The sequence below is a fragment of the Lissotriton helveticus genome, chromosome 7 (assembly GCF_964261635.1).
Source record: "Lissotriton helveticus chromosome 7, aLisHel1.1, whole genome shotgun sequence".
NCBI classification, from domain to species: Eukaryota; Metazoa; Chordata; class Amphibia; order Caudata; family Salamandridae; genus Lissotriton; species Lissotriton helveticus.
Genome location: NC_136068.1, coordinates 1,477,295,326 through 1,477,317,016, shown reverse-complemented (window position 1 = coordinate 1,477,317,016; position 21,691 = coordinate 1,477,295,326). Strand labels below are relative to the sequence as shown.

General features: G+C 51.7%; 1 long non-coding RNA gene across 1 annotated transcript; it reads right to left on the bottom strand.

Annotated features, from left to right (window-relative positions):
- Positions 1 to 15,795: 15,795 nt before the first annotated feature.
- On the bottom strand, positions 15,796 to 19,758 carry LOC144770394 (uncharacterized). Its single transcript, XR_013598881.1, has 2 exons — positions 19,400 to 19,758; positions 15,796 to 18,972 (listed from the first exon to the last, which is right to left on the bottom strand). It is a non-coding gene; the product is annotated as an uncharacterized LOC144770394 (long non-coding RNA).
- Between the last annotated feature and the right edge of the window lie 1,933 nt (positions 19,759 to 21,691).

Here is a 21,691-nt window from a genome sequence, read left to right as displayed (position 1 = left end):
CCTGCCGGAGGAAAGTCACATCCACCCAGACCTCAGCAATCTTGCCCTCTATGGAGGACTGTGAGGCATGGATAGCTTGAAGGATGGTAGACAGGTCTGCAACAGGTGAGAAATCCTTATCTGCACCTCCACCAGTCGCACCGGCGTCCGTGGTGGTGGAACGATCCTTTTTTGTCTGGGTGGCAGGGGTTTTGGTGGATTGGGTGCGACCCATAGCCACAAGTCAGCAGTATAGGAGATCCAGTCGCGCTTCTCACAAGGTCTCTGGAGCGGGGGCCTCAGGTCAAGACACCCACAGGGGGCAATGGACGAGGCCCCTGTGAGACCCGGTACACACGGCCTATTTCGCTTCCACTGGTGAGATCCCACGTCGAAGCAACAGCACAGAGGAAAAGGGGGCACAGTTTGGGAACAGGGGGATGGCAGGGGCGGTTGTCTTCTTCCAGGGCCACACGCCGCTAGCTACCTGCAGCCGGGTCCACCCCCTGGCTGCACCCCCCAAGCAGAGGTAACGAAACAGTGGTAAGGGAGCAATTTAGGGTAGGCGGGGGGGCGTCGGGGGAGGCTCCACCTAGGACCTCATGCCGCTCAATGGATTTGGTCGGACACCCACTCTTAGAGCCACAACACCTGGGGGCGGGCAACACGGCCGCAGCTCGACACCAAGGGCAGCAAAAGCAGCAAGAGAGTCACCCCAGCCGAGGGCCTAAAGACAGCTCAGGAAAGACCACAGTGAGATTGAGCAGGGGGCCGCAGGGGGCCCATCCTAAGAATCGCGCGCCATCCAGTGGGCACAACTGGGTCCACCCGCCTCAGGCCTCGTCCCCTCTGGAGTGGCGTAGGGGCCTGAGGGATTGGCACAGGAGCAGCATCAGGGGTCCGTTAGGCCAGGCAGGCGTAGCGGATCATGGTAGGTAAGGCGAAACAGTGGGCCAACTCCCAAACTGCAGCGTCCAGTGCCCAAGTCACCTTCAGAGCAGGCGATCCGTGTGTGCGGGGACCTCTCACAACACAGTCACAGAGAGGCGGAGCAGGAGGCCGCAGGGGGCCCGTCCCAGGGATTGTGTGCAGTCCAATGGGCACAGCCGGGACCACCCGCCTCAGGCCTTTCCCCTCACAAGTGGTGTAAGGACCCTGAGGGAATGGCACAGAAGCAGTTTCGGGTGTCCGTCAGGCCGGGTGGGTGCAGCGGCTCATGGTAGGTGGGGAGAAACAGTGGGCCAACAGCCAACCTGCAGCGTCCAGGGCCCAAGGCACCGTCAGAGCAGGAGGTCCGTATGTGCGAGGGGGCTTCCCACAACAGTCACAGCCCCCCCACTGCTGCCACTCACTAGGTCTCCACGTCCGCCGAGGATCAGGCCGCCAATCACGTGGTCCATGGGTGTCAGTCGGCTCTCCACCACCGCTGACCCGGGACTCCCGCCGCCCGAGAATGGCAGCCGGCAGCGCCGCAGGGGAGACGGGGCATCTTCTCAGGCGTCTCGGCCACCGCAGCCAGCAGCTCCAGCCCCCCCCCCCGGCTCGATAAAGCAGCTCAGCACCAGGAGGCAGGAAGCAACAGCAACAGCCGCAGGAGTAGAATCTCAGTCCGGCAGGGGGAGGGGGGCACAGCGGGCACCTCACCAGGGGGAGCCCAGAAGTCACCGCTAGTCACTCCAGCTCTGGAGGGTTGCGTCTGCCAACGCAAAGGCCAGGAGCGTGCCACGGCAGCCCGGTCTGAGGGTAGCAGGGTCCCGGCTTCAAAGCAAGGAGGCCGCCATATTGGCGGAGGACGCCCGGCAGGTAGGCAGGCAGGCAGAGAACCGTGAAAACACCGGATGGCCCAGTCCCCCAAGGCCAGGATTTCAGCCAGGGGTGCAGCAGGGCATCGGCAACAGGATTGAAGGCATGATGATGCCAGAGATGGGCAGATTGCAAGCGGATGGCGGAGGGGTCCGGGAGCACACTCAAGGTGCGACCGCCATCTTGGCTCGGTAAGCCACGCAAAATTGATTATCACTTTTACAGTGCCACTGCCACCAAAGTAGAGTTTGTAGTCAATTTCGCATGTCCCACGGAGGAGAGCCTTCCTATCTTACCCGGAGGAATAAAGGCACACCAGAAGAGTCATCAAACACGGATCCCGCATCATTGGCCCGGGAAAGACTTACCTTAAGAAAGAAAAAAACCCTTGGAAAAAACCATATATCCCCAGACCTAGTCTCCGTGCCCTTCCTTCTACCCCGCCACACCTGCCCAGACGGTTTAGTGGTAGTGTACGCCATTTAAGGAGGTCAACGCGAACGCGCTTAACCAGAGGGGTGACATTGAGTGACGATGCAAGGTCGGGGAGAAGGGCCACCCAGATCCCCAAGTATTTGAAGGACTGCCATTGAAGGGGGATCGTCGACTGCCAATCAAAGCATTCACGCGAAAAGTGAAGGGGAACCAAAACGGATAACAAGAGGCCGCAGGTGGGTTCAAAGAGGTCCAGGGCCCGAAGGCATCTGGGCCCTGATTGGGCGGGGTCTGCCAGGAACAGCAGCACATCATCTGCATAGAGCGCAATCTTATCCTCTACATAGCCGGGCCACCGCCAGCCAGTGAGAGAGTGGTCAGATCTAATAAGACAGGCAAGGGGCTCCATTGCTAAAGCAAACGGGATCGGCGAGATGGGGCACCCCTGCTGCGTACCTCTTCTGATGGAGAAGGGACGAGATAGAGCTCCGTTGAAAAGGACCTGTGCCTGGGGCCGACTATACAACGTCCTCAAGAGGTTGCGGAAAGGGATTCCAAAGCCCATCTGCTCCAGTACTGCCTCCAAATAGCCCCAGTCAACCGAATCAAAAGCCTTCTCAGAATCCACCAGAAGGAGAGACAAATAGAGGGACAGCAAGTGCAGGTTTGCGAGAGCAAAATGAAGGCGTCTAAGACAGTGTCTGGTCCCTCGGAGAGGCATGAAGCCGCATTGATCTGGATGAACCAGACTAGCCAGATGCGGCCATATGCAGTTGGACAGAACAGAGCCGTAGATCTTAAGCTCAGTATTTATAAGAGAAATGGGACGGTAGTCCGAACAGCAGCTCGAGGGGGGTTGAGACTTAAGGATCACTACAATGGTAGCCAGGTCCATCTCTGGGCGAAAAGAGCCGCACTTCACCGTTTCGGGTACATCGCCACTAGAGGCGAGACTAGGGTGTATCTATACAATGCATAACATTCTTGGGGGAGCCCATCAGGGCCCAGTGTCTTACCGGCCGCCATGCGTGATATGGCATCTGACACCTCCTCAGGGGTGATCGGGAGGTCCAGTGCCTCTGCCTTAGCCTCACTAAGACGCGGAAGGCGGAACTGTTCACACCTGAGGAGCTCACCGAGCGAAAGACTAGGTGCCCGCGCCGAATAGAGGGTGGCATAGTAAGGGGCAAAGCATTCGGCCACAGCAGTCGCGTCGCAGTGGATTCCGCCACACGTGTCAGCTACATCTGGTATTATACGATTTGCCACAGGGTAAGTGGCACGGCGATGAAGGAGCTTCCCATTTTTATCTCCCCAACCATACACTCGGGCCATGAAAGATCGCCAAAGCAATTTGGCAGCCTCCAGAGAGGTTTGTCTGATTTTCTCCCTTAGAAACGCAATCCTCCGATCTTGGGCATCAGATCTATCTGTTGTGGGCAGTGTCTCTAGCTGGGCGGTCTGTGCCTCCAAGCGTGTGAGTTGGGAGTCACGCGCCGTACGGGTGAGTTTGAGTTGGCCTTTGGCAAATCCCCGAATGGTGGCCTTCCCGGCCTCCTAAAGAGTGCAAGAGGAAGACACTGAACCGTGATTAGTGGTGAAGTAGAGACGAAGCTTGGCACCTACTTGCTCTTTGAACTCTTTATCTTGGAGGAACCAGGCGTTGAGTCGCCAGATCGGGTGCGAGGATGGGGGAAGGGAGTCGGTTTGCAGCATCACCTGGGAATGGTCCGACAAGCCCCTGGGAAGGACACAAATCTTTTGAATAGCCCGGCAGTCCTGGGCCAGCAGGAAAACGTAATCTATGTGCGCGTGTGGGTGGAGAGAGGCTGAGGTATGGGTGTACTGTCCTGCTGTCGAGTACCAAAGTCTCCAGGCATCCCCGAGACCCAGGCTGGCAGCCCATGTCGAGAGGAGGCTGGATTGGGCAGTCCTGGAGGTGGAGGGGGTGAGGTGGTGTCAAGGTCGGGGTCCATTACTGCGTTAAAGTCACCCCCAATGCCGGTCATTTCTAGGGGCAGAGTAGCGACCTTTGAGGTGAGTCTCTGGAATGTGGAGGTCAACAGGGTGGGAGGGGAATAGACAGCCAGTAGATTAAGAGGGCGATATCCAAGGGTCCCCTCCAGAAAAATAAAACAACCCGAGGGTCGTGCGTCACCTTACGTGCCACCAGAGGAAGAGTGCGACGCACTAGAATAGTCACTCCTCTTGACCCCCTACTAAATCCAGAGTGCCAGACTCCACCATAGCCATGCCGCGCCAGGAAGGGCAATGATTGCCCATTAAGTGGGTCTCCTGAAGCAGGAGTATGTCTGCGGCTTGACGCTGGGCATACTCAAGACAGCTGTGCGCTTGACCTTGTCTAACAGGCCATTAACATTCCAGGACAGTATATGGAGCAGCAAAGCCCCGTTAGAATCGCTGGGCAGGTGGAAGTCGTGCAAGGGGCCGGGCAGCATAGCAGTGATCGTGGAAGTGGGACTGCGTCTAGAGTCAGTGGATATGTTGTCATGGTGTAGGGTGGTACGTGTTCACCTAGAGTAGTACAAGTGCGAGGTGTAACAAACATAGGATTGCAATGCTGATCACTGTAAGGTCGTTCCCCAGCTAAGCGGACGTGTTGGTGCAAGAAAGCTAAAAGAACAAACAATAAAACATTGGACAATGGTCCCCCCTCCCAACCCAACCCCCACCCTACACTTCAGGAACGGAAACATCTGTCGCCCGAACAGTGAGAAATTAACAAAAGACCAAACTAGAATGCTTGGGAATGGGGGAAGCATGGAGTACCCCTCCTCATATCAGGATGTGCATAGGCGTGTTCGTCGGGAATGGAAGTAGTGGTGAGCCGATGTGCCACCTCCGGCTGCGGAGCCAAGCCTTGCAGGCAGAGATCAGTTCAGGTGGGGCCAGAGAGGAGCGCCGGGCTATGTGAGAGGTCCGTATCCGGCAGGGCCAGAAGCGATAAATGAGGCGAAGCACCCCCAGAGTCCAGGTGCCCAGAGGAGCCAGACCGCCGCACACCAGGGGGTTTCCAGGGAGTGGTGTCGGCTGCCGAGAAGGGCCAAGTGGGGAGTCTGAGCGGTCACCTCCCTCAGCAGCACTTCTGGGGGATGAATTATGTGCACCTACTCGTGGGGGGGCGCTCCTTCGTGATCCAAGTCCAGGCCTCCTCAGGGGTGTCAAAGAATAGGGTTCTGTTGGAATACACCACGCGCAGGTGCGCTGGGAAGAGGAGCCTGTACTGGATGTTAAGAGCGTGGAGCTTCTGCTTGACCTCCCCAAACAAACGGCGCTGACCCTGGACCTCGCGAGTGTAATCAGGGAAAATCATGATGGTATGATTGCCATATTTGCGGTGTTGCTGCTTGCGGGCCTCAGCCAGAACAGAGTCACGGCCTTTGAAATTGAGAATCCTCATTATGACCGGTCTGGGAGGTGCCCCTGGGGGTGGCTTGGGACCAAGGGAGCGGTGCGCACGCTCAATCGTGAACCACGGGGAAAGGGAGGCTTCGGGGATCCAGGAGCACAGCCACTTCTCCACAAAGACCACCATCCGGCCTTGTTCCGCTCCCTCCGGAAATCCCACCAGGCGGAGGTTGTTGCGGCGGGACCTGTTTTCAGCATCTTCTGCCCGCCGGTGCAGCTCCTGGGTGTGTGATTGGAGGCGAGCGAGTTGTTACTTAAGTTGTTGAACGTCGTCTTCCACAGTGGAGATTCGGGATTCAGTTTCTTTAATCCAAGCTGTGGCGTTCCGAAGGTCCTGCCGGAGGAAAGTCACATCCACCCAGACCTCAGCAATCTTGCCCTCTATGGAGGACTGTGAGGCATGGATAGCTTGAAGGATGGTAGACAGGTCTGCAACAGGTGAGAAATCCTTATTTGCACCTCCACCAGTCGCACCGGCGTCCGTGGTGGTGGAACGATCCTTTTTTGTCTGGGTGGCAGGGGTTTTGGTGGATTGGGTGCGACCCATAGCCACAAGTCAGCAGTATAGGAGATCCAGTCGCGCTTCTCACAAGGTCTCTGGAGCGGGGGCCTCAGGTCAAGACACCCACAGGGGGCAATGGACGAGGCCCCTGTGAGACCCGGTACACACGGCCTATTTCGCTTCCACTGGTGAGATCCCACGTCGAAGCAACAGCACAGAGGAAAAGGGGGCACAGTTTGGGAACAGGGGGATGGCAGGGGCGGTTGTCTTCTTCCAGGGCCACACGCCGCTAGCTACCTGCAGCCGGGTCCACCCCCTGGCTGCACCCCCCAAGCAGAGGTAACGAAACAGTGGTAAGGGAGCAATTTAGGGTAGGCGGGGGGGCGTCGGGGGAGGCTCCACCTAGGACCTCATGCCGCTCAATGGATTTGGTCGGACACCCACTCTTAGAGCCACAACACCTGGGGGCGGGCAACACGGCCGCAGCTCGACACCAAGGGCAGCAAAAGCAGCAAGAGAGTCACCCCAGCCGAGGGCCTAAAGACAGCTCAGGAAAGACCACAGTGAGATTGAGCAGGGGGCCGCAGGGGGCCGATCCTAAGAATCGCGCGCCATCCAGTGGGCACAACTGGGTCCACCCGCCTCAGGCCTCGTCCCCTCTGGAGTGGCGTAGGGGCCTGAGGGATTGGCACAGGAGCAGCATCAGGGGTCCGTTAGGCCAGGCAGGCGTAGCGGATCATGGTAGGTAAGGCGAAACAGTGGGCCAACTCCCAAACTGCAGCGTCCAGTGCCCAAGTCACCTTCAGAGCAGGCGATCCGTGTGTGCGGGGACCTCTCACAACACAGTCACAGAGAGGCGGAGCAGGAGGCCGCAGGGGGCCCGTCCCAGGGATTGTGTGCAGTCCAATGGGCACAGCCGGGACCACCCGCCTCAGGCCTTTCCCCTCACAAGTGGTGTAAGGACCCTGAGGGAATGGCACAGAAGCAGTTTCGGGGGTCCGTCAGGCCGGGTGGGTGCAGCGGCTCATGGTAGGTGGGGAGAAACAGTGGGCCAACAGCCAACCTGCAGCGTCCAGGGCCCAAGGCACCGTCAGAGCAGGAGGTCCGTATGTGCGAGGGGGCTTCCCACAACAGTCACAGCCCCCCCACTGCTGCCACTCACTAGGTCTCCACGTCCGCCGAGGATCAGGCCGCCAATCACGTGGTCCATGGGTGTCAGTCGGCTCTCCACCACCGCTGACCCGGGACTCCCGCCGCCCGAGAATGGCAGCCGGCAGCGCCGCAGGGGAGACGGGGCATCTTCTCAGGCGTCTCGGCCACCGCAGCCAGCAGCTCCAGCCCCCCCCCCCGGCTCGATAAAGCAGCTCAGCACCAGGAGGCAGGAAGCAACAGCAACAGCCGCAGGAGTAGAATCTCAGTCCGGCAGGGGGAGGGGGGCACAGCGGGCACCTCACCAGGGGGAGCCCAGAAGTCACCGCTAGTCACTCCAGCTCTGGAGGGTTGCGTCCGCCAACGCAAAGGCCAGGAGCGTGCCACGGCAGCCCGGTCTGAGGGTAGCAGGGTCCCGGCTTCAAAGCAAGGAGGCCGCCATATTGGCGGAGGACGCCCGGCAGGTAGGCAGGCAGGCAGAGAACCGTGAAAACACCGGATGGCCCAGTCCCCCAAGGCCAGGATTTCAGCCAGGGGTGCAGCAGGGCATCGGCAACAGGATTGAAGGCATGATGATGCCAGAGATGGGCAGATTGCAAGCGGATGGCGGAGGGGTCCGGGAGCACACTCAAGGTGCGACCGCCATCTTGGCTCGGTAAGCCACGCAAAATTGATTATCACTTTTACAGTGCCACTGCCACCAAAGTAGAGTTTGTAGTCAATTTCGCATGTCCCACGGAGGAGAGCCTTCCTATCTTACCCGGAGGAATAAAGGCACACCAGAAGAGTCATCAAACACGGATCCCGCATCATTGGCCCGGGAAAGACTTACCTTAAGAAAGAAAAAAACCCTTGGAAAAAACCATATATCCCCAGACCTAGTCTCCGTGCCCTTCCTTCTACCCCGCCACACCTGCCCAGACGGTTTAGTGGTAGTGTACGCCATTTAAGGAGGTCAACGCGAACGCGCTTAACCAGAGGGGTGACATTGAGTGACGATGCAAGGTCGGGGAGAAGGGCCACCCAGATCCCCAAGTATTTGAAGGACTGCCATTGAAGGGGGATCGTCGACTGCCAATCAAAGCATTCACGCGAAAAGTGAAGGGGAACCAAAACGGATAACAAGAGGCCGCAGGTGGGTTCAAAGAGGTCCAGGGCCCGAAGGCATCTGGGCCCTGATTGGGCGGGGTCTGCCAGGAACAGCAGCACATCATCTGCATAGAGCGCAATCTTATCCTCTACATAGCCGGGCCACCGCCAGCCAGTGAGAGAGTGGTCAGATCTAATAAGACAGGCAAGGGGCTCCATTGCTAAAGCAAACGGGATCGGCGAGATGGGGCACCCCTGCTGCGTACCTCTTCTGATGGAGAAGGGACGAGATAGAGCTCCGTTGAAAAGGACCTGTGCCTGGGGCCGACTATACAACGTCCTCAAGAGGTTGCGGAAAGGGATTCCAAAGCCCATCTGCTCCAGTACTGCCTCCAAATAGCCCCAGTCAACCGAATCAAAAGCCTTCTCAGAATCCACCAGAAGGAGAGACAAATAGAGGGACAGCAAGTGCAGGTTTGCGAGAGCAAAATGAAGGCGTCTAAGACAGTGTCTGGTCCCTCGGAGAGGCATGAAGCCGCATTGATCTGGATGAACCAGACTAGCCAGATGCGGCCATATGCAGTTGGACAGAACAGAGCCGTAGATCTTAAGCTCAGTATTTATAAGAGAAATGGGACGGTAGTCCGAACAGCAGCTCGAGGGGGGTTGAGACTTAAGGATCACTACAATGGTAGCCAGGTCCATCTCTGGGCGAAAAGAGCCGCACTTCACCGTTTCGGGTACATCGCCACTAGAGGCGAGACTAGGGTGTATCTATACAATGCATAACATTCTTGGGGGAGCCCATCAGGGCCCAGTGTCTTACCGGCCGCCATGCGTGATATGGCATCTGACACCTCCTCAGGGGTGATCGGGAGGTCCAGTGCCTCTGCCTTAGCCTCACTAAGACGCGGAAGGCGGAACTGTTCACACCTGAGGAGCTCACCGAGCGAAAGACTAGGTGCCCGCGCCGAATTGAGGGTGGCATAGTAAGGGGCAAAGCATTCGGCCACAGCAGTCGCGTCGCAGTGGATTCCGCCACACGTGTCAGCTACATCTGGTATTATACGATTTGCCACAGGGTAAGTGGCACGGCGATGAAGGAGCTTCCCATTTTTATCTCCCCAACCATACACTCGGGCCATGAAAGATCGCCAAAGCAATTTGGCAGCCTCCAGAGAGGTTTGTCTGATTTTCTCCCTTAGAAACGCAATCCTCCGATCTTGGGCATCAGATCTATCTGTTGTGGGCAGTGTCTCTAGCTGGGCGGTCTGTGCCTCCAAGCGTGTGAGTTGGGAGTCACGCGCCGTACGGGTGAGTTTGAGTTGGCCTTTGGCAAATCCCCGAATGGTGGCCTTCCCGGCCTCCTAAAGAGTGCAAGAGGAAGACACTGAACCGTGATTAGTGGTGAAGTAGAGACGAAGCTTGGCACCTACTTGCTCTTTGAACTCTTTATCTTGGAGGAACCAGGCGTTGAGTCGCCAGATCGGGTGCGAGGATGGGGGAAGGGAGTCGGTTTGCAGCATCACCTGGGAATGGTCCGACAAGCCCCTGGGAAGGACACAAATCTTTTGAATAGCCCGGCAGTCCTGGGCCAGCAGGAAAACGTAATCTATGTGCGCGTGTGGGTGGAGAGAGGCTGAGGTATGGGTGTACTGTCCTGCTGTCGAGTACCAAAGTCTCCAGGCATCCCCGAGACCCAGGCTGGCAGCCCATGTCGAGAGGAGGCTGGATTGGGCAGTCCTGGAGGTGGAGGGGGTGAGGTGGTGTCAAGGTCGGGGTCCATTACTGCGTTAAAGTCACCCCCAATGCCGGTCATTTCTAGGGGCAGAGTAGCGACCTTTGAGGTGAGTCTCTGGAATGTGGAGGTCAACAGGGTGGGAGGGGAATAGACAGCCAGTAGATTAAGAGGGCGATATCCAAGGGTCCCCTCCAGAAAAATAAAACAACCCGAGGGTCGTGCGTCACCTTACGTGCCACCAGAGGAAGAGTGCGACGCACTAGAATAGTCACTCCTCTTGACCCCCTACTAAATCCAGAGTGCCAGACTCCACCATAGCCATGCCGCGCCAGGAAGGGCAATGATTGCCCATTAAGTGGGTCTCCTGAAGCAGGAGTATGTCTGCGGCTTGACGCTGGGCATACTCAAGACAGCTGTGCGCTTGACCTTGTCTAACAGGCCATTAACATTCCAGGACAGTATATGGAGCAGCAAAGCCCCGTTAGAATCGCTGGGCAGGTGGAAGTCGTGCAAGGGGCCGGGCAGCATAGCAGTGATCGTGGAAGTGGGACTGCGTCTAGAGTCAGTGGATATGTTGTCATGGTGTAGGGTGGTACGTGTTCACCTAGAGTAGTACAAGTGCGAGGTGTAACAAACATAGGATTGCAATGCTGATCACTGTAAGGTCGTTCCCCAGCTAAGCGGACGTGTTGGTGCAAGAAAGCTAAAAGAACAAACAATAAAACATTGGACTGTCCCCCCTCCCAACCCAACCCCCACCCTACACTTCAGGAACGGAAACATCTGTCGCACGAACAGTGAGAAATTAACAAAAGACCAAACTAGAATGCTTGGGAATGGGGGAAGCATGGAGTACCCCTCCTCATATCAGGATGTGCATAGGCGTGTTCGTCGGGAATGGAAGTAGTGGTGAGCCGGTGTGCCACCTCCGGCTGCGGAGCCAAGCCTTGCAGGCAGAGATCAGTTCAGGTGGGGCCAGAGAGGAGCGCCGGGCTATGTGAGAGGTCCGTATCCGGCAGGGCCAGAAGCGATAAATGAGGCGAAGCACCCCCAGAGTCCAGGTGCCCAGAGGAGCCAGACCGCCGCACACCAGGGGGTTTCCAGGGAGTGGTGTCGGCTGCCGAGAAGGGCCAAGTGGGGAGTCTGAGCGGTCACCTCCCTCAGCAGCACTTCTGGGGGATGAATTATGTGCACCTACTCGTGGGGGGGCGCTCCTTCGTGATCCAAGTCCAGGCCTCCTCAGGGGTGTCAAAGAATAGGGTTCTGTTGGAATACACCACGCGCAGGTGCGCTGGGAAGAGGAGCCTGTACTGGATGTTAAGAGCGTGGAGCTTCTGCTTGACCTCCCCAAACAAACGGCGCTGACCCTGGACCTCGCGAGTGTAATCAGGGAAAATCATGATGGTATGATTGCCATATTTGCGGTGTTGCTGCTTGCGGGCCTCAGCCAGAACAGAGTCACGGCCTTTGAAATTGAGAATCCTCATTATGACCGGTCTGGGAGGTGCCCCTGGGGGTGGCTTGGGACCAAGGGAGCGGTGCGCACGCTCAATCGTGAACCACGGGGAAAGGGAGGCTTCGGGGATCCAGGAGCACAGCCACTTCTCCACAAAGACCACCATCCGGCCTTGTTCCGCTCCCTCCGGAAATCCCACCAGGCGGAGGTTGTTGCGGCGGGACCTGTTTTCAGCATCTTCTGCCCGCCGGTGCAGCTCCTGGGTGTGTGATTGGAGGCGAGCGAGTTGTTACTTAAGTTGTTGAACGTCGTCTTCCACAGTGGAGATTCGGGATTCAGTTTCTTTAATCCAAGCTGTGGCGTTCCGAAGGTCCTGCCGGAGGAAAGTCACATCCACCCAGACCTCAGCAATCTTGCCCTCTATGGAGGACTGTGAGGCATGGATAGCTTGAAGGATGGTAGACAGGTCTGCAACAGGTGAGAAATCCTTATCTGCACCTCCACCAGTCGCACCGGCGTCCGTGGTGGTGGAACGATCCTGTTTTGTCTGGGTGGCAGGGGTTTTGGTGGATTGGGTGCGACCCATAGCCACAAGTCAGCAGTATAGGAGATCCAGTCGCGCTTCTCACAAGGTCTCTGGAGCGGGGGCCTCAGGTCAAGACACCCACAGGGGGCAATGGACGAGGCCCCTGTGAGACCCGGTACACACGGCCTATTTCGCTTCCACTGGCGAGATCCCACGTCGAAGCAACAGCACAGAGGAAAAGGGGGCACAGTTTGGGAACAGGGGGATGGCAGGGGCGGTTGTCTTCTTCCAGGGCCACACGCCGCTAGCTACCTGCAGCCGGGTCCACCCCCTGGCTACACCCCCCAAGCAGAGGTAACGCAACAGTGGTAAGGGAGCAATTTAGGGTAGGCGGGGGGGCGTCGGGGGAGGCTCCACCTAGGACCTCATGCCGCTCAATGGATTTGGTCGGACACCCACTCTTAGAGCCACAACACCTGGGGGCGGGCAACACGGCCGCAGCTCGACACCAAGGGCAGCAAAAGCAGCAAGAGAGTCACCCCAGCCGAGGGCCTAAAGACAGCTCAGGAAAGACCACAGTGAGATTGAGCAGGGGGCCGCAGGGGGCCCATCCTAAGAATCGCGCGCCATCCAGTGGGCACAACTGGGTCCACCCGCCTCAGGCCTCGTCCCCTCTGGAGTGGCGTAGGGGCCTGAGGGATTGGCACAGGAGCAGCATCAGGGGTCCGTTAGGCCAGGCAGGCGTAGCGGATCATGGTAGGTAAGGCGAAACAGTGGGCCAACTCCCAAACTGCAGCGTCCAGTGCCCAAGTCACCTTCAGAGCAGGCGATCCGTGTGTGCGGGGACCTCTCACAACACAGTCACAGAGAGGCGGAGCAGGAGGCCGCAGGGGGCCCGTCCCAGGGATTGTGTGCAGTCCAATGGGCACAGCCGGGACCACCCGCCTCAGGCCTTTCCCCTCACAAGTGGTGTAAGGACCCTGAGGGAATGGCACAGAAGCAGTTTCGGGGGTCCGTCAGGCCGGGTGGGTGCAGCGGCTCATGGTAGGTGGGGAGAAACAGTGGGCCAACAGCCAACCTGCAGCGTCCAGGGCCCAAGGCACCGTCAGAGCAGGAGGTCCGTATGTGCGAGGGGGCTTCCCACAACAGTCACAGCCCCCCCACTGCTGCCACTCACTAGGTCTCCACGTCCGCCGAGGATCAGGCCGCCAATCACGTGGTCCATGGGTGTCAGTCGGCTCTCCACCACCGCTGACCCGGGACTCCCGCCGCCCGAGAATGGCAGCCGGCAGCGCCGCAGGGGAGACGGGGCATCATCTCAGGCGTCTCGGCCACCGCAGCCAGCAGCTCCAGCCCCCCCCCCGGCTCGATAAAGCAGCTCAGCACCAGGAGGCAGGAAGCAACAGCAACAGCCGCAGGAGTAGAATCTCAGTCCGGCAGGGGGAGGGGGGCACAGCGGGCACCTCACCAGGGGGAGCCCAGAAGTCACCGCTAGTCACTCCAGCTCTGGAGGGTTGCGTCCGCCAACGCAAAGGCCAGGAGCGTGCCACGGCAGCCCGGTCTGAGGGTAGCAGGGTCCCGGCTTCAAAGCAAGGAGGCCGCCATATTGGCGGAGGACGCCCGGCAGGTAGGCAGGCAGGCAGAGAACCGTGAAAACACCGGATGGCCCAGTCCCCCAAGGCCAGGATTTCAGCCAGGGGTGCAGCAGGGCATCGGCAACAGGATTGAAGGCATGATGATGCCAGAGATGGGCAGATTGCAAGCGGATGGCGGAGGGGTCCGGGAGCACACTCAAGGTGCGACCGCCATCTTGGCTCGGTAAGCCACGCAAAATTGATTATCACTTTTACAGTGCCACTGCCACCAAAGTAGAGTTTGTAGTCAATTTACATGTTAAAAACAGTGCTACAACTCAGGGCTGCTTTTAAAATGATCTCAGTCTCTCAGCAGCGGACACATACAAGTGCAAAAAAAAGGCTACTGGACCTATTACATACTAGGGACTTACAGGTAGTTTTTCATCCCCTTGTCCTATTAACTACTAGGGACTTATAACGAAGGTCAGATGTGTATCTCAATGCATGTGTGTGCTGTCAACATACCACTGGCCCTGAACCTTACTAGCAGAGCTCAGGGCACAGTCAGAGTTAGCTACCATCAGTATCGATCAGCAAACAAAATATAGGGGGTGAACAGGCCAAAGGGGTGATTTTCTACTCATTCACTGAGTATCATATAAATTAGGTCACATTGAATGCAAGTATTGTAGCATGCTGTATTCACTAAAGAGTCATAACAGTGCGTGCAAAAATCCATGAGACCACTAGTGTGACTCTACTCTAAGATAGTCACCAAATACAGACTTAACCGCAACATGGCCATAAAAAATCAATAGTATTTTAGTAGGCCTCTGAGAAGAAGTTCTTCCTGTTGGTGGTTGCTGCTCAGAAAACAGCACCTTTCTCACAGGTGGTTTCTGTTCAAAGACCAACCGCCTCTTGTACTATCAGTAAAGAGCCTCTGCTCAGTGTACCCATGCGTCATAATTTCCTACATCTTGCACCTGCTGTTAAATTCTTCAGTTCTGCTCCATTTCAGTCCTAGTCTTACTCCAGCTTAGCTCTAGGGTTGGTCTTAATCGAGTTCTGCGTCAGACCTGCTCTCTAATGCTGGTCATACCAGGTCCAAAACATCACTTTGCTTGCCTATGACTATTTCCTTCTTGTGCTGCCAGGCAAGTTCTTGAGGGCATACTCTGTAACCCGTGTTACAACCATGGAAGACCGACAATAAAAAGTGAATGATTGACTCACCAAACGCCCAGCCCTTAACAATTGCCACTGTATTTTCCACCGCAGCAGTTAACTTTCCTTATCAGGGGTGGTCCCGCGATTAAAGCACCTTTTAAAGCATTAGGAACTACAGGCTCAGGAGTAATGTGCCCTGTAATGTAAAGCAGATCTTGTGGTGCAGCTCTGGAGTTATGAACTACTCTGTGAGCTATGCACCACATCTTGATTTTTTAAAAACATTTTCTAGAAAGCAATATTGGTAAATACTGGACTGTTCTATGTAACTTGGACATTTCAATAAGTAATATTCTTCTTGTTTTATAGCCACTGTAAACTAGGTTGAGACGTTGCTCATTGGATTACAGCATGATATGAGATGTTTCATCTGGCAGTGATGCCCTACTCAGGGTATCAGGAGTGGCCTCGTTGTTTGACTCCACTAATTATTTGTTCAATGCATTCTCAGAAAATGGAATACGATTTTCAACATGTTTGGGCCTCATGTTCTTATTCTGTGTCCGCCTGAGGTGATCAGTGCCAGGGCCGGCCTTAGGCATGTGCAAGCTGTGCACCTGCACAGGGCCGCCAAACACCAGGTGCCGCCATGCCAATATATATCCTTATATACATATTTGCGTGGCGGCCCCTGGCAGGGATTTGGCGGCCTCGGACCCCCTACCTATGCTCCCTGCCCAGGGCCGCCATGAGCCTAGAGCCGCCCCTGTCAATGCAAATATCAAGGACCTCCTGCAATGGCTCTAGAACTCCTAGGGCAGGGCAATAATATAATTGTAAGCAAAAACCCTAGTCAGGCATGCGATTCAATTAATCAAACAACTCATCATACCAACATCATCATTGTATTAGGAACTCAGTGCGAATACAGTATAGCTATATTAAAACATATCTAAATTTTATTTGGCTTATTTTTTAAAAGAGTATGAAACAATTCACAAATACAATACAATATGATTTCAATGTAACAAAAATCACAAGGGACAAAAATAATATGAATGGAATAAGATGCAACATTAATTCATACATATTGAAAAGGTGGCTATGAGGTAGGTCTTCTTAACATGCATTTTGGCGCTAAAAGCGCCTTCATCAGGAGTGCCACACTTTGTCTTATGTATATGAGAAGCAACTGATTCTGGTCGTGAGGTTGTTGCAAGGTTTAAAAGTGCAAAACTTCGGGTTCTGTATCTGTATAGAATAAATCCCAGTGTCGAATGTGGTTCTCAGTATCGGTTCTGTATAGGTTCCCGCAACTGATGTGGGGATACGAACATGGGTGTGAACTATTGATAAATATTCATATTTCCAATAGCTCAATATTGATTGTACGGAACTCTGAACGTCTTTTCAGTTAGGCGTTTGATGGAGTGGAGAACGACTGGGAACAGCAATTTAGTCTGTATATGTATCTGGGTTTTAAGAGCGCGAAGACACGTAAGGATATGTCGGTCTATGTGCGGTTTCACGCTAAGCCGCACAGGACGAATCTCAGGCCGCCATGCTAAAGGCTGAGGTGGTGTCATACATGGATTGTGTACTATGACATTTAATGAACTATGTATGGTTCAGTAGCCTCAGTACACTTAGGAATGTGGTGGATGAGTAAATATGCTGAAATGCAGTTTTACATTTAATACTAGTCTTGCCTGAATGGGATAAACTTTGTGATGAGGGACTGTTTAATTTGGCTGTTTTTATGGGCTTAAACAAATCCTTTGGAGGTTCTGCTCTAATGCGTTATTTTAGAGTCAATATATTTTTTCGTAAATCTTGACTATCACACGTAACCTTGTGTGAATGTGGATCCATCCTCCATTCTGGCCTTGGGACTCTTTTGGGTGTGGTGGATTATTTTCAGGGAGGGGGCCTAAACAGCACCTAATGAGGAATGTATCTGATCACGATTATCGAGGCCAATCTTCCTTCTGTACCAAAGAATTTTTAAGCTCTGAACTTACTCATGAATCTTACTAAGCTTTCAGATATCATCAGGGGATTTGGAGCAAATTTACTCACTCCGTTTTGTTTGAGACTCATGTTTCCAGTGCCCTTCAGCAGCGAAAACAAAACCAAATATATACAAATATCTCATGTGATTTTTTTTAGCAACTTATATTGACCAAGACAATAAATTGCATGATCAGCAAGAAAAACAATTTTCTTCGTGACAATTTTAAAAGAAGTAAAACAATCTGTCATTAAAATAATACACAGTGTATATATTAACACTAATTTCCCACTCAACAATGGATGTGGGCATTAGCAACTTTAATGCCCGTGAACGATATGTAGTCAGCGGTCACCACAATTTTCTTAACACAAACTTATTGATAAAACTAAAAAAGAAGAAATCTGTGGAATTATGTAATTCTAGTCGAAATTGTTCAAACCCCAGTGCTGGCAAGGTCGATAGAAGGGGGCCTGTGTTAAACCGTACTTTATCTGTAATTTAGAAATGCAATTGCATAGCCCTTTGGGAAACCTATTCATTGTTGGATGTCTCATTGCGTAAATAGAATCCCTGAGAAGTCTTTCCAGCCTAGTACCCTGGTGTTGACATGTTTTAACCCCAGTGTTTCTCGAGTCTCCTCAAGACAGGGAACTGGAGATCTGGTAAGCAAAAATGATAAAATAAAAAAGGGATATGTTGGAAACCTATAATGAGTGATCCCACTCAAGTAATTACCGAGTGATGGATTACTTAATACCTTAGGCTAAAAATCCCAGCAGGGTTTAAAATACCTAATTTTAAAATTCCTATATGGATGCAAGACATCTGAAAAGACAAAATCAAGTTGATATGGGTAGGTGTTGCTGTTACTTCATTGGTAAGTATTGGAGTAGGAAGTCTGTGCCAGAGACCACATGATCTAATCAAAGAGCCTGTTGGGGACAACTCTCCTTACCAAATTAGTCATGTCTTTTTTCTTTTTGGTGCTTGGAAGAAAGGTCACAATTTATTTTATGATTTCCGCATGTCATTGGTTACACCTGGCGGATTCCCTTTTTTATTTTTATTTCAGCATTCCCTAGCATTCGCTATCTATAGCTACGAACGCTTGCACTTTCCAATATGGCCACCGTCTTTGACGGCAGCATCTGCCAGTGTCGCCCGGAAGTTCCTGCACTCCTGCGGCGTATCACATTGAGAGGGACCCCGGCCTCGCACGTTTGCAAACGACTTCCGAATCAGGTGATGACCTCTACGGCTCCTGGTAAGCGGCCCACATACCAGCTTTAGTGGACCATTTAAACATGCCTTCAGGTGTTCTAACGGGGTTCTTTTTGTTTCTTGCCTTGTGTTTACTTGCAGATCCCCGTGCAACCTTCGTTTCCATTCTCATACCTTTTCTAGCATTCCGAGGTAAACGCGGCTCTTCTCTGCGGTGTTTCCGCCTCTAGATGTTTTATTTTGGGTTTGTGTACTCAGTAGTGTTGTTCTGTTTATTTTTTAAGTGTTGTTGCACTCAGCAGGACCAGGTACTTTTATTGTTGCACTTTTCACTTCTTATTTCACCCATTGGCCAGTCCGTTTATGTTCACTCCTCATTCACTTGTTTTACAGCGTTCGTGTCCTTTTGTACCAGCAGATTTGTTTAGTTTCTGACTTTTTCAGTCCCTGCTTTTCAGGTAATCAGTCTTTCAGCATTTGCAGCTTTTGGGGTGTTTTCAGTTTTTCCAGCTCCTTGAACCGTTGTGCACATATATGCATCTCAGCATTTACAGCTGTTGGGATGTTCAGAGTCACTCCAGTTTTCTTAATCTTTTGAGTACACACATGCATTTACTCATGTTGTGGTAACGGTTTCTTACCCTTCTTTCTCCTTGAATTTGTGGTCATATGGTTGCTTACAATGTGTGTTGGCCCTTATTTTGGTAGCCTTTAAAAAAACTTTTTTCAATGTGCAATTGTTTGTATCCTACAAACACATAAACATGCATTTATTTCTTTTTTTGCACTGGCCCTGGAGGAAGGGACTATGGGTCCCGAAATGCATCGGGTTACCTTGAAATTTCTTTGATGTAAAAAAGACTGGAATGCCAGGATGTTACCTTGTAATAGAATGAAATAATTTTCTGTTAGACACGTCATACAAACCATTGATGTACCAGTATTAGGGTTGTTTTAATTCATATGTTGATTTCTTCAATAACAAACAACCGTTGTATGATAACAACTTAGTTTTTGAAGTATTATTTTGTTAATCATCTACAACGTTGATTCTTATCATTTATCCAGAACAGTCAGTTCAAATTTTTCAAACTTTATTGGTAGTGCATGCAGTTATTCAAGTGAGTGTTCTCTTGATACATTTACACGTGGGACTGGTAGCCCACAAACACTGTGCAGCACACATAAATTCATGTATATATCAGATTACCTGTCAAACTCTCCAATCACTCGTTCAAAATCATGTTAACTCTGGTGTGCACCGCTCACATATAATTCTCATTAAAGGATTCCCAGTTGGAGCCTTACCTCTGTAAACATTTCTGCTAATGTATGACTTCTGTTCAAGTGTGCGGTAGCGTCGCTCGTCTGCACAGGGCAAGGCGGGTTCTACAGCGCTGTAATCGGGACATCTCAGTGATGCTGTAATGCACGCAACGTCTCAGTCATGGGCCACAGTTTTTCCATGGGGCACGGCGTCTTGTTCATCAACATTGTAATGAATTATAAATTGTGAAGTTCTGATAATTCCTTTAAACCAGTGATCGCAGTATGGAAGAGTAAATTAAAGATGCTTCGGTTTAGCTAGTAGGTGTTCTAGACAGCCTCTTCTTGGATCAGGATTCATTAGGGCCAGCACTGTCCATTTTAGATCATTCTCAGTAGGACGATCTGGAAAAAAAAGTGATTAACTAACGAAGCTGATATGAGATTTGTGCTGAATTATATGATGGCACACTTCCTAGTTAGTTTTCCCAATGTACACTTTCTTGCAAGGACAAGTAATGCCATAAACCACATCTCTTGTCTTGCAGTTTGAGAACTGTGTGTGAACCCATTTTATTGAATTCCGAGAGGATTTGGGTACCCTCCATTGCTTGTTCACAAACCAAACACATTCCACATTTGTGGTGGCCTTGCAACAGAGTGAGGTTCCAGTCTTTCTCAAGGTCTTTTCAACAGCCCATACTAGTTGTTTACCTATACTCCAGTTCTCAAGGTAAATTAAGTTCTTTCCGGCTCACAGTAAAAATTGGATTAAATATGGCAGTTTAAAAGTTTAAAGAAAAAAGGTTAAGAAAAAGTTTCTTAAACCGGTTGGTGCTTACACAATATGTAGACACACAAACATGTATTTTCTGGGACATTTTTTCCCTCTTTGCTAAAAACAACTTCTCATGTGGGAACAGGTAAGGAACTAGGAGGATGGAGACCTTGGAAATTGAGAAAGCATGGGCCTGTACATTTCACTTTATAATATTTTACCTGCCTAAATGATCTGGATGCCTTGGTTAATTACTGATATCTCAAATGTTCTTATTAGGTATATGACAATGTTGTGACCGTTGATTGAAATCCTACATTTTATACTGTTTGTTTTTATTTCAGGATGATGATAATAGTTGGTTCGTTAATTGGAATTGAATGGATTTTATGATGCTTGTAATTGTTTATGTGGAATGATGTATATGTAATATTTTGATAAGAATGTATTTCTTAGCAATAAAAGATTTTGACTTGATTTAAACTTCTCCTTGGATAAACCAAGTCCCTTTGCGGGAATTTTTCATCAGGATGATAGGGTGTCCTGATCCTTCAATTTTCAAGAGTTAAGCGTGGTAGAAGTGATCTTCTTTGTTAGAACACTTGCACCTTCTATGTAAAAATTGCCCTTAGGTAAGATTACTGTGTAAACTCCTGGATCATAGCTTTGATAATACAGGGCACTATTCCTGTCTTTGCTTTCTAAATAGTGATGTGCACTGTGTTTTTTATAGCGCTCTGACTTTAACATTAATAAATGTGATTGATGTAGTGAATTCATGTTGAACTTAGTATCTTGTGTGTGATCATTCAGCCATTGAAAGAAAGAAGGTATAAGTCAAGTTTTTTTTGTGCCCATATGCACAATATAGCGATTTATCTGACACACAAGGTTATGTGTGCATGTGCACTGATGGAGTTATTGTCATATATGAATTTCTCCTCAAATTGCTCCATAAAGAGGATGACCATATCTGTTGCAAATGAAAACCCCATTGCAGTCCCCTTGATTTTAAGTCGCTATTGAACTTAAAGAAACCCCGGTGGGTTCTGTCCCTTTGTTCCAAGTAAGTCTCTCTTGTGTCAAAACCATCCCCTTCTGGTATATTAAAGTGAAATCACATCTATTGTGACCATTTTGTTTCAGGATCAAATGTTCTATTTTTATTATGGAAAGATATATGAAGGGATCTCATGAACAAATGAGCGTAAGAAAGTATCAACATATTTTGAGATTGGCTCAAGCAAGGAATTGCATCAGAAAACTATGTGTCAACCAGGTGGGAATTCTGAATCCTTATGAATTTTCGATAGCAGATAAAGAATGGGGATGGACGGGTCCTTATTCATAAATTCTTTAGGGCCAATGAGGTCCTTAGTCAATGCAGCCTGAAGGATTCTTAGAAGAGGTTTTTTGAATATTACTGGTAGGGTCTTATGGAATCTTCCGACAGAATTCTTGGTCAAAGACTCACTGTTAACATTCTGTTATATATTTTTCTTTTCAGATGGCAATAGCTCTGCCTTTGTCTGTGGGCTTGTCATTCTTCGGTTCAG